This window comes from Neltuma alba, unplaced genomic scaffold, assembly GCF_004799145.2.
Source record: "Neltuma alba isolate B1F8T4 unplaced genomic scaffold, ASM479914v2 tig00002129_pilon, whole genome shotgun sequence".
NCBI classification, from domain to species: domain Eukaryota; kingdom Viridiplantae; phylum Streptophyta; class Magnoliopsida; order Fabales; family Fabaceae; genus Neltuma; species Neltuma alba.
In genome coordinates, this window is record NW_021632748.1 from 1 (window position 1) to 11,179 (window position 11,179).

General features: G+C 33.6%; 2 long non-coding RNA genes across 2 annotated transcripts; both read right to left on the bottom strand.

The window, feature by feature from the left end:
• Positions 1–508: 508 nt before the first annotated feature.
• On the bottom strand, positions 509–940 carry LOC114717260 (uncharacterized). The gene is made up of 3 exons (XR_003737697.1): positions 854–940; positions 692–767; positions 509–587 (listed from the first exon to the last, which is right to left on the bottom strand). It is a non-coding gene; the product is annotated as an uncharacterized LOC114717260 (long non-coding RNA).
• Positions 941–1,166: 226 nt separating this feature from the next.
• LOC114717254 (uncharacterized) lies at positions 1,167–2,136 on the bottom strand. Its single transcript, XR_003737695.1, has 4 exons — positions 1,973–2,136; positions 1,546–1,624; positions 1,289–1,386; positions 1,167–1,212 (listed from the first exon to the last, which is right to left on the bottom strand). It is a non-coding gene; the product is annotated as an uncharacterized LOC114717254 (long non-coding RNA).
• Positions 2,137–11,179: the final 9,043 nt, after the last annotated feature.

Here is an 11,179-nt window from a genome sequence, read left to right on the forward strand (position 1 = left end):
CAAATGAAATTATCTAGTGTTAGCCATCAAATGTATGCATATAGTGGTGTTTTTTTCCTTGAAATATAGCTTACACTTTTTATTTTCTTACTCTTTCAAAATATTTAAATCATACTCTCCACTTATTGTACAAAATAAAATTTCTAATAGATAAAAAATGAATTACAGGCAATAAATGTCCCTACCTATATTAAGAAAAAGATCATAATAAATTTTACTATTTTATTATAAAAATTATCCTTGAATAATTCTCCAACTAAGAACTAATGAATGAATATCATGCCTCATAACATTTATCATTCTTATATGTGTGTGTGTTGTTATTATTATGATCATCTTATATATATGCATATTTTTATTATTTTATTATGATCTTCTTTATATTTTATTCACATTTACGTCTAACTTTTATAATATTCGTACATTTCTTATTATATTAAATTTAAAAAAAAATTTAATAATAATTCAAACCTATAAAACCCCCACCAACCCAACAAACCAAACAACAATATAAACGACTTGCGTGCCTGTGAGATGAAAACCATAACAATCAGCGCTGGAAGCCCAATTTCAATGCATTTTGCCAGCTGCAGGAGAGGAGAGGAAATAAACATGGCAAAAGAAGTAAGAGGCTATAGCGCAAATCACTAAACTGAGAAGTGAAATAACTAACAAATGTATTGACATTTACCATTGGAAAACCAAGACTATATAGACCAAGTCCAGTGAACGTTACATAAGGAACAACAGAAAGTGGGCTCAAGAACCTACACCAGTATAGAGATACATCAGACGCCAAACCAATGTAATAATTAACATAATAAATTTGATTAAAGCTACAGTACTTCTTTACCTGACAGTATTTCTCCAAAAGCCCATGAACCCCATGATCATCTGGAAGCATGCACTTATGATCAAGGCACCTTGTATTCCTCGAATTGTTTGAGTGAACCTCTGAAAAAAGCCACCATATAGTTCAAGTAAGAAAATCAATAACAGAAAAGAAAAGTAGCAAATTTTCTGACTCAAACTGACCTCAATCGGATCTGAATATGAACTATATCTGCCGTTCCGAATAATTGAGATTGTGGGTATCAAGTAAGTGTATGAACCAACTACTACAGTTGGAAGTCGGGTTCCAAACATAGATTGAAGAATCGTGCCCAGTCCAGAAACAAACAATAGGCTTTGTATCACCCTTGCCTTTTCAGCCTAGTAGAATTTAAATTTGAGTGACGAAGTGAAGGTACATTTGAAGAAAAAGGGTGCGAAAATGAACAGTGCTTACATTGCCTCCACCCATTTGAGGAACAACTATGGTTGGAATTAGAACGGTCATGCCAAGGGTCAGAAAGTAATGCTGGAACCCCAATACTACAGCTTCAGCTGCATAGGGATGAATTGTTCAAATTCAGAAAAGTAAATAATAATACAATACACATCATTAAGAATATGGTAGTACTGATTTTTTTCTAGTGTCAAAGATGGTGTTAATGATCCAATAGAAGAGAAAGAAATTAAAGAGAAAAAAAAGTGTCTACGGACGCCATGGAGGAGGACTGTTTATGCAATATTGAACTCCAGGCAATTGCTCCTTCACTGGGTGTGGCTGTACCTCCTCTGGCTTTTTGTTGCAAATTTGGGCCATCACTTGCAGAAAAGAGTAAGGATATCAGTTCAAGATCCCAACCTTGACCTAATGAAATTGACAATACACTTCTCTATTTAAAAGGATACTCATTAGTTATTACTGTTGAAATTTATCATTAAACGGTCAAATTATTTAATGATATTCTAGCAGTTACAAAAATTCAAATTTTCGCCATCATTGGCATTAACCTCTTATAACAGTCAATTAAAACTAAAGAAGAAAAAAATCATCCGTACCAACATCAATCCATTACCATCATGGAATGATTTGTTTGAAACTAATCCAATACACATTATCTACCCAAACAAAAACATTAGAAACCTTATCATCATATCCCACCATCAGAAGGCGTCAGCAACAAGCATAATTACTAGTCTGATAATGCACTGGGATGGCCACAGCGGTGAAACCCAGTGCTTTATCCAACACTAAAGGTCATCGAACCATTCCATCACACAATGAGGCACTATAACCCTTCGAAATATTTCCACTACGCTCCCTGTTATAAGAAGCCAAATATCAAACGAGGGAATCCATCGTTCCTGTCGTGGGAAACTAAAAAATCAAATAAAAATTTTCCAGTACACTCCATTATATAAGAAGCATATATGTATATATAGACAAACATGCACCCCATGGCCGAACGGTGAAGGGAAAGAAAAGAAGCTCGTCGATTTCGGTTTCCTCTTCCTTCGATTTCAGCATTTTCTCTTCGATTTCGGTTCTTCTACTTCCTGCGACTTCCCTCCGCATTTCCCCTTACCCAATAGAATAATCCCTCTTCGCGCGCTCTTCTAGGAGAGTCGGAGTATGAGGAACCGCTTAACGGTCCGGTCGTGCATATTTTTATAAATTATTTTAAATTTAAATATTTGATGTAAACTATTTATAAAAAAATTTTAAAAAAATATCTGTAAAATTTTAAAACTTTAAACCAGAAATAATTATAAAAATGTGTTGTTTTTTAAATATTATCAATTGTTATTAAAATGTAGTAAACAAAACTAATTCAAAATTTAAAATTCAAAGATATTTTTTTTAGAATTCTTCTATATTTATAACATGTTTTCTCTAAACTTAAATTTATGAAAAAATCCTTAAAAAAAATACCTTTTTGAATTTCAAAATTTCAAATCAATCTTGTTTACTGTACTCTAACAATAATTAACTACACTTGAAAAGCAAATTAGCAAATAGTAACTAGTTCCTGATTTGAAATTTTAAAATTCAAAAGATATATTTTTGGGATTTTTTCTAAATTATATTATAGTTTTCATACATACCCACACCATTTTGTTTCATATTTGGCTACTGTTGAAGTCTTCCTTCATATGGTATTAAAAAAAAAAGTCTTACTTTCATGATATTTAGTGGGTAAAGGTTTATAAGTAAAATTGTAACTAAAAAAATATTTAAATTTTTTAGAAATAAAAATAAATAAAGATTGATTTATGTTACCTTTGATCTATTCCCTTTATTAATTTTGACTGGGTCTTAACGATTCCACATGTTCTTGACTATTTTTCTTTTGAAGTAGTATGCTCCGTTTTTCCAAACTAGACGAGGGATTATTCAATGATTTATTATGTAAGGCATTAATGATTTTTTGCATAAAAAAAATGAACATTGCCCCAGTTTTGTATTGGGCTCAACATTAAAAAAAGAAAAAGGAAGCCCAAGAGATTTCAAAGCTTATTCACATTTGTAGACCCTAAAATAAGGGAGAATTAGAACAAAGGGCCAATAGAAAAAATATTTAGGACTGAGGATTATAAAAATTGTAATTATTTTAAAAGGTCATATATTAAAATATAATTTTCGAAAGACTAAATTACCTATAACTAATCCTTCTATATTCTCTCATATGATATTTCAATTACTTGACAATTAGTGAGTTTTTCTTCTTCTTCTTCTTCTTTTTTTTTTTTTAACTAGCCTACATCCCACTCCACACAAGTTATTTGATTCATGTATGATTACTTTGTTAGTCTGCAACCATATTTTTACATCGGGTGCCCCCTTCAACATGCCCCAAAATAGGCACCCAAAAAATGATTCTTCTTAACCTGCAAAATCAAACATGATATAGTTTAATCCATTTGCTCACAAAACTCCATAATTTTTTTTTGGTAGAAACGAGGGCTGAGCCTAAAATTAAATTAAAAACTCAGGGGGATTAAATCCCATACAATCATTGGACAACAAAGTTCCTAAATGACTAGGACAAGAATCTAAAATTGAATTAAAAGAAAGCCCTTGCTTAGCAAGTGCATCAGCTAGCTGGTTTTGTTCCCTAAAAACGTGAGTCACCTGCACATCCCACGTATAATTGAGCATGTTCCAGATTTGAGAGAGAGGAAGGCTGCTACTATTGAGTGCATCTTTGGTTTGCACCTTTTCCACCAATATTTTCGAATCTGATTCTAAAATGATTTTTCTGAAACCAAATTCCCAGGCCAATTTCAAACCTCTTAACATGGCCCATTCTTCCGCAGCAAGAATATCATAGATACCTAGAGTTTGCATGAAACCCACAATCCAAGATCCATCATGATCCCAGATAACTCCACCACAGCCAGCTTTGGTTCTTGATGATGAGACAGCACCATCTACATTCAGTTTCAACCAACCAAGTTGAGGGGGTAGCCACCTTGTATAAACCCGTTGAGGAGGGATTGTGTACAAGATATGTCATTACACTGCACGAAACTCTTCCAACAATTTGCAATAACAGCAGCTGGGTTTTCTGGTTTTGTGAAGTTAGCTTCAAAAATAAATCTGTTCCTCCATTTCCATAAGTGCCAGATAGCAACTCCCCACAACAAATTCCAAGGAGGCGAGGAATTTAGACCAAGTTCTCTTTTGAGGTTCATAGCAAACCAGTCTCTACTAGAGGCAGCAAAGAATTATGAATGAAAGTTTGATTTAAAAGATTCAGCCACAATTGTCTAGCATAAATGCAATCTCTAAGGATATGCATCACATCTTCTACTTCAGAGTGAGAAAAGGAGCACATAGGTGAGGGTTGAGACCATCTACTTCTCCACTAATTTGTAGGAAGTCTATTATGAAAAGAAATCCATAAGAATACTTTGATTCTTTCAGCTCCTTTCGATTTCCAAATAGCCTTATAAACTGGGCTATGGAGGTTGGTTGGAGGCTGCTGTATCATACAATAAGTACTTTTAATAGTGAAGTTACCATGAGAGTGAGCATTCCATAACATGACATCTTTCCCAGCTTCTAAGATAGGTGGAAGAGTTGCAATTAGTTGCTGCATCACCTCTCTATTAACAATGTTGGCTAGTCGGGGAAAATCCCAAGCACCATGAGAAACCCAATTAGCAACTATGCTACTTTCCTCTTCCGGTAATAGCTCTCTAAGGCAAAGATCTTTAATTTTCCTTTCCTTAAAGAGCCAACAGTGGCTAAAAAAGTTTACAAATTGACCATTTCGAATTTGCCATCTGGTACCTTGATCAATAATGTCTTTTTGTTGACAGATAAACTTCCAAAGTTTGGAGTCTCCTTGCTGCACATTTAGGAGATTATCCTCACTTCTCATCATATATTTATGCTGTAGAACTTGAGCCCACAAGCTGTTCGATCCTGCCACCAAGTTCCAAGCCAACTTTGCTCTGAAGGCTCTATTCATAAGGGACAACCTTTTAAATCCAAGTCCTCTATAGTTCCTCGGCAGAACGATTTGCTCCCAACTTATTGGATGAAATTTTCTGTGCTCCTGAGTGCTTCCCCAAATGAAGTTGCGCTGTATAGCTTCTATATCACTACAAATAGTAGCAGGAATCTTGGCAACTTGCATTGGATAGAAAGGAATAGTATTCAAAACTGATTTAGCTAAGGTGATCCTCCCTGTTGTTGAAAGACAATCAGCTTTCCAAGAAGACAGTTTAGATTTGACTCTATCCACAATATACTAAAATTTTCTATGTTCTTCCTTTTTTCAGTAAGAGGGAAGCCAAGATATCTCCCAATTTCAGAAGAAATTTTCATTCCTGTGATGTCCCTCAATTTTCCCCCATTGAAGCAGCCACTTTGGGAGAGAAGAATAAGGAAGATTTCGCCCTGCTAACTTTCCCACCCGACGCTGCACAGAACTGATCTGAGCAGTCCATCATGCAAATATCTTGGTGTTCGGTAGCTTCTTCAAACAAAACTCCATAATTTGTTTGAGAAAAATGCTACTCGTTAGTTTTGAATACTTGGCCCCTAACGATGGAGCTCCTCAAATCACAGACCATCCCTCCTTCGACAAAAGAGACAAAAACGCAACCAACAAAATTAATCCTTAAATCAAATGGAAGTTACGTGGAAGTTAACATTTTATAAGAATTAAATTAAAATTTCTTTAATCCTTAAACTAACATTTTATAAATCAAGTTGCTCGGTTTAGGACCTTCTTTCCCCCTTAAATGAAAACAAGAGCAGAGGCAGAGGGAATGAAGTGGACTGGGTTAATTCGGTATTTTAAAATTTATATTTTAACATTTGGCCCTTGTAAATAATTTTAATTTTTATGGTCTTTTTAACTAAATATTTTTTGTATTGATCATCCTTTCCAATTCTTGCTGTCAAGTAATTCTTACATTGGTTACACATGTTAAGTAGTTATTATCAAGAGGTAATTTAAATGTACATAATTAATAAGGGTAGCTTAGGAAAAACAACATTTACTTATTATAAATAATTGATTTAAATCATTTTTTAATATGAAAAATTAATTATCTAACTTTTATATTAAGAAGAGGAGGCGATTTTTTTTTAAGATAATGAGAACAAAGTTTTTAAGGATATGGTTATGAACACCCTCATTGCGGACATCAACCAGTACAAATTTTATAAAATGCTTTCTTCTCACTGATTTTGACCTTTCTCACATACGTAGCTTGATATGGTGACTTTACTACTGGTACAATATGCTTATTAGATCTCCTTGTGGGTAGTTGCAGCACTTTTCATTTCCTCTTTCCTTAATCAATTTCTTTTCCATTTTTAGGTTTAGTATCATTTTGTTTTCCTTCATTTTCATCTTCATTTTCTTTTGGCTTTTTTTTTTCTTCTTTGTTCTTCATCATCATCTTCTTCATTTTTTTTCTTCATCCTCATCTTCTTCTTTATTTTCTTCAATTTCATCTTCATCTTCATCTTCGTTTTTTTCCTTCTTCATCATCATCTTCTTCTTCATTTTCACCTTCTCCTATCTCTGCATCATTCATTCCTTTGTCTCCCATACTATTTAGATCTTTTGCTTTTTAACTTCACTAATTCTTTGAAAAAATAACTTTGAAGTTTTTCCATCCCACTATTTAATTTTTGTTTGAATTTCAATTAAAATTCTTGAATGTCTTGCATATTTAAATGTATGTCAGAAAACATACACGAACTCTCACTAAATGAGACTACTATATTAGAACTACTTACGGAGTGTTGGAAACTTGTACCCCCAGTTGTGTTGATGACTTTACTTTAGCAGTAGTAAGACTAAACAAGATGCCAGGTTGACTTTCTTTTTCTACTTGAGTCCTCTTCTTCACAACCTTATCATGCTAATGCTTAATTGCATCACATACTTTGGGTACAACTTCTGCCAATAGAAAGCTTTGCAAGAAGTAAAGTTGACAAAGAAAAATATAACAAATTATTAATCAAATTAAGCAATATGTGAGCAACTTAATTAGTGAAATCTTTCATTTAATTATTATGCAAATAAGTATATAAGTACCAGTAACAAATAGATGCAGCCTCTAATAACTTTTGAGCCCTCAAGCTTTCCTTCTTTATTGCCCATATTGTATCGTTGTATTTCATCACCAATATCATCAAGTACAAATATGTCCCAACCAAATTCTGCCCACTTATTCTCTATACAAGCCATTACTTTTAACACCTTTTCATTGACACTTGCACTCCTAGTAGTATAAAGAGAAGTTCCTATTGTAAGGAGAACAAAATAGAACTCAAACATTCTATCATTTTCCTCACTTATTAGCTTTTCCCCAACATCAGCATATGTCAATGGCATATGTTTTCTTTTTAGCTCTTTCACTTCATCCTTGAAGCCATCTAACTTCACTTTTAAACCTTTATCCTGCAAGCCCATTAGCACTTCCACGTCTTTAAGTTTTACTGTCAAAGTCTTCCCTCTTATGGTCAATTGTTTTGTGCAGGAATCATATGAATGTATAACCTCCACACATAAATCTCTTAGAATCTTTTCTAGTGTGATATTTAATAGCTTCCCAAACCCTAAATTTTCTACCCTATTATTTAAATTTGTTTTCCCCTTAACAAAATCAGCTACTTTCTTGAATTTAGATAAGGAGCATCGGATCGAAAATGGCACATATTTCTTCTTTCCTTGTTTCCTTTTCCTCCTTTCTTCTATATGGCTCCTTCTCAACATTTGTCATTTTCTTCCAAACTTTTAATGCAACATCTGATATTGCTTTCATCCCATATGTCTCTTTGTTCTTATTTTCCCAAAATTCAGTATTAAATACCTTCCACCCAGTAACTTTTGGATGCTTCTTTGTCATCTTTTGTAAGCCTTTACACAATAATTATTATTTCATTAATACACCACAAAAAAATATGTCAATTGTAGCGGTTAAAGTGAGACATTTCTAGCGATTCTAACCACAACAAATAATATTTGTAGCTGTTACAAAAACCACTAGAAAATCAAGCGTTAGAAAAAATTTCTAGCGGTTATGGCAACCGCTACACGGTATGGTCAAAACGCCAGAAACTTTCTAGCGGTTTAATAACCGTTAGAAAACGCTAGCAGTAGGAGACAAAATTTCTAGCAGACAGAAACCGCTAGAAGAAAGGAAAAAATTTGTAGTGGGTATATAACCGCTAGAAAATTCTGAACCAAATCTCATTTTGCCAGGAATTAAAAATTTTCATTATGGCACCAAAATTTCTAGCAGTTCCAGAACCGCTAGAAATTTCGTGGGAAATCAAATTTTGCCGGCAAATTAAATTTTTGAAATGGCGCCAAAACATTTCTAGCGGTTTGAACCGCTAGAAAATTTGGCGCAAAATTTAAATTTCACGAAATTTTCCCGCTATTTTTTTATTTCTAGCGGTTTTGAACCGCTAGAAATGTTTTCCGAGGCAGAAATTTTTTTTGGTTTTTCATTATTAGAAAATATAATATTATAAATTTAAAAACCATTAAATAGATTATATTGGAGAATTTTTGTTAATTTGTATAATTAGTTATGTATTACATTTTATATATTTGAATTTTGTAATAAACAATATGTAATTAAATTATGAGTGTGTCAAAAAAAGTGAATTTAATTTAATAAGATAATTGAATTGAATATTTAATAAGATAGTTCAATTGAAGATGAGATAGTTTGTAATATTGAACCTAAAGTGTTATGTTGAGAAATATTTGAATCAGTTGAAGAGGGCATGACAAGTGTGAAGAAGAAAAATCTGAAAGAAAAAGAGAAATAAATATGTTAGTAAATTCTAAGTAAAAACAAATAAGAGATACAATGACTTATAAAATAAAATTCACTTACCATGCAGTGAAGAGAAAGAAACCACCATATGAGAGTAAGAAAAAAAGAGAGAATTATGAGGAAGAATAGGAGAGGAAAGAAAAGAGATGGAGTAAATGAATGTAGAAATGATATGATATTTATAGAGATCAGCGACGCATTTGTAGCGGTTTTTTTGTAGTGTTTTATTGTTTTGTAGCTGTTTGTCATTTTCTAGCGTACAGCTAACTGCTAGTATTTGTAGCGGTTAGATTTTGTAAGTTATATCACCGCTACAAATTATAATTTTTTATTTTTTAAAAATCTAAACCAATTTTAATTTATACATATATGTACTTGTCGGGGGGAATATTTTCAATAATAAATTTGTAGCGGTTATGTAACCGCTACAAATTTATTATTTTTATTTTTTAAAAAGCTATACCAATTTTAATTTATACATATGTATTTATGGAAGGAAAATTTTTTTAATAATAAAAATTTTGGATGCTGTTATTCTTCATCATCATCCGGCCTGAAAGGACATATTTTAAAAAAATTTGTTAGAATTATAATGTATTTAGAAGAAATTAGTAATTAGTAGTTAATTATTTAAATAATTTAAGAAAAGACGTGTACCTGATAATTGGCAAATTATCATCTCCTTGAGGAAAGAAGTCTTCAAAATTCGAGGGTTGGAAGGGTTCACTGTCGTAAATAATGTCACCATCACCCATATCATAAAGATCCCGTGGCTTGAGGTGAATGACATATTCCAGTCTTTATGTTTCTCGTCCTCGACATAGTAAACCTAGTGTGCCTCGGAAGCAAGGATATATGGCTCATCATCTTTAGATGTCCCTGTATGAATAAGTCTAGAGAAATTAACTGAGGTGATGCCCAAATGGTCAGTAGCGAGTCCCTGTGAAGTTGTCGTATTTGCCCAGGAGCACTTGAATAGTGTCACGGTGAAAAGCTGGTAACTCAACTCAATAATGTCAATTAGCTTTCCATAGTAAGTGACGTCTCCAAAGCGCATATCGCCATCACTGCTGCTAGCATAACATCTCGTTCCGAATGTCCTGCAAACTCCAGAGTTTTATGTGAGCAATCCTTGATCACGTCCAACCGTACAGAACTTGAAGCCGTTGACATTATACGTGGTAAACCTTCGTGCATGGTCTAACGGACCGAGAGAAAGAGCTTTGAATTCATCTATGTGTGGGCTGTTGTCATTACGTATTCGACATGTAAACCAACTGGGAAACTCTTTGTGGACTCTTTTATCAATGTCAGCAGAACGCGCACGCCCCCGTAGCTGATGCCTGAGGTAACTCCTAAACTCACTACAGTAAAGTGTAATTTGTTAGAAGAGTCAGTGAGAAACAAATATAAAGTGTAAAAGCTAGTGAGCTTATATGATATACTTACTGCATGAAGGGTTCAACTTGGCTGCAATTTATCAAAACGTGTCTGTGTGCCTGGAGTTTCTTTATAGGAGTGAGTCTGAAGAATTCATATCCTCCAACTGGTTTCCCAACAGGAGGAAATAAAGTTGACGTGGAAGGACCAAGAGGAGAATCATCTACGCGACGCGGGCAGTTAAAAGATGTCTCCATGTCATCAAAGTACCTTGAACAGAAAGTTATGACCTCATCTCCGGAATAACCTTCTGCTATTGACCCCTCAGGCCATGCCTTATTCCTAACATATGATTTTAATTTTCCCAAGTACCTGTAAGTTAAAATTGCATTAATAATTATGAGCAAATGAAAGAACAATATGAAATTTAAAGAGGCGGGAATAAAAGATAATCTAATACCTCTCTATAGGGTACATCCATCGATAGTGAACTGGGCCAGCAACCTTTGCTTCTCGAACAAGGTGGACAGTCAAGTGAACCATAACAGTAAAGAATGATGGAGGAAATATCATCTCCAAGTGACAAAGTGTAAGAATAATTTTATTTTGCAGTTGATCAAGCTCTTCCGCTATCAAGACCTTCGCACAC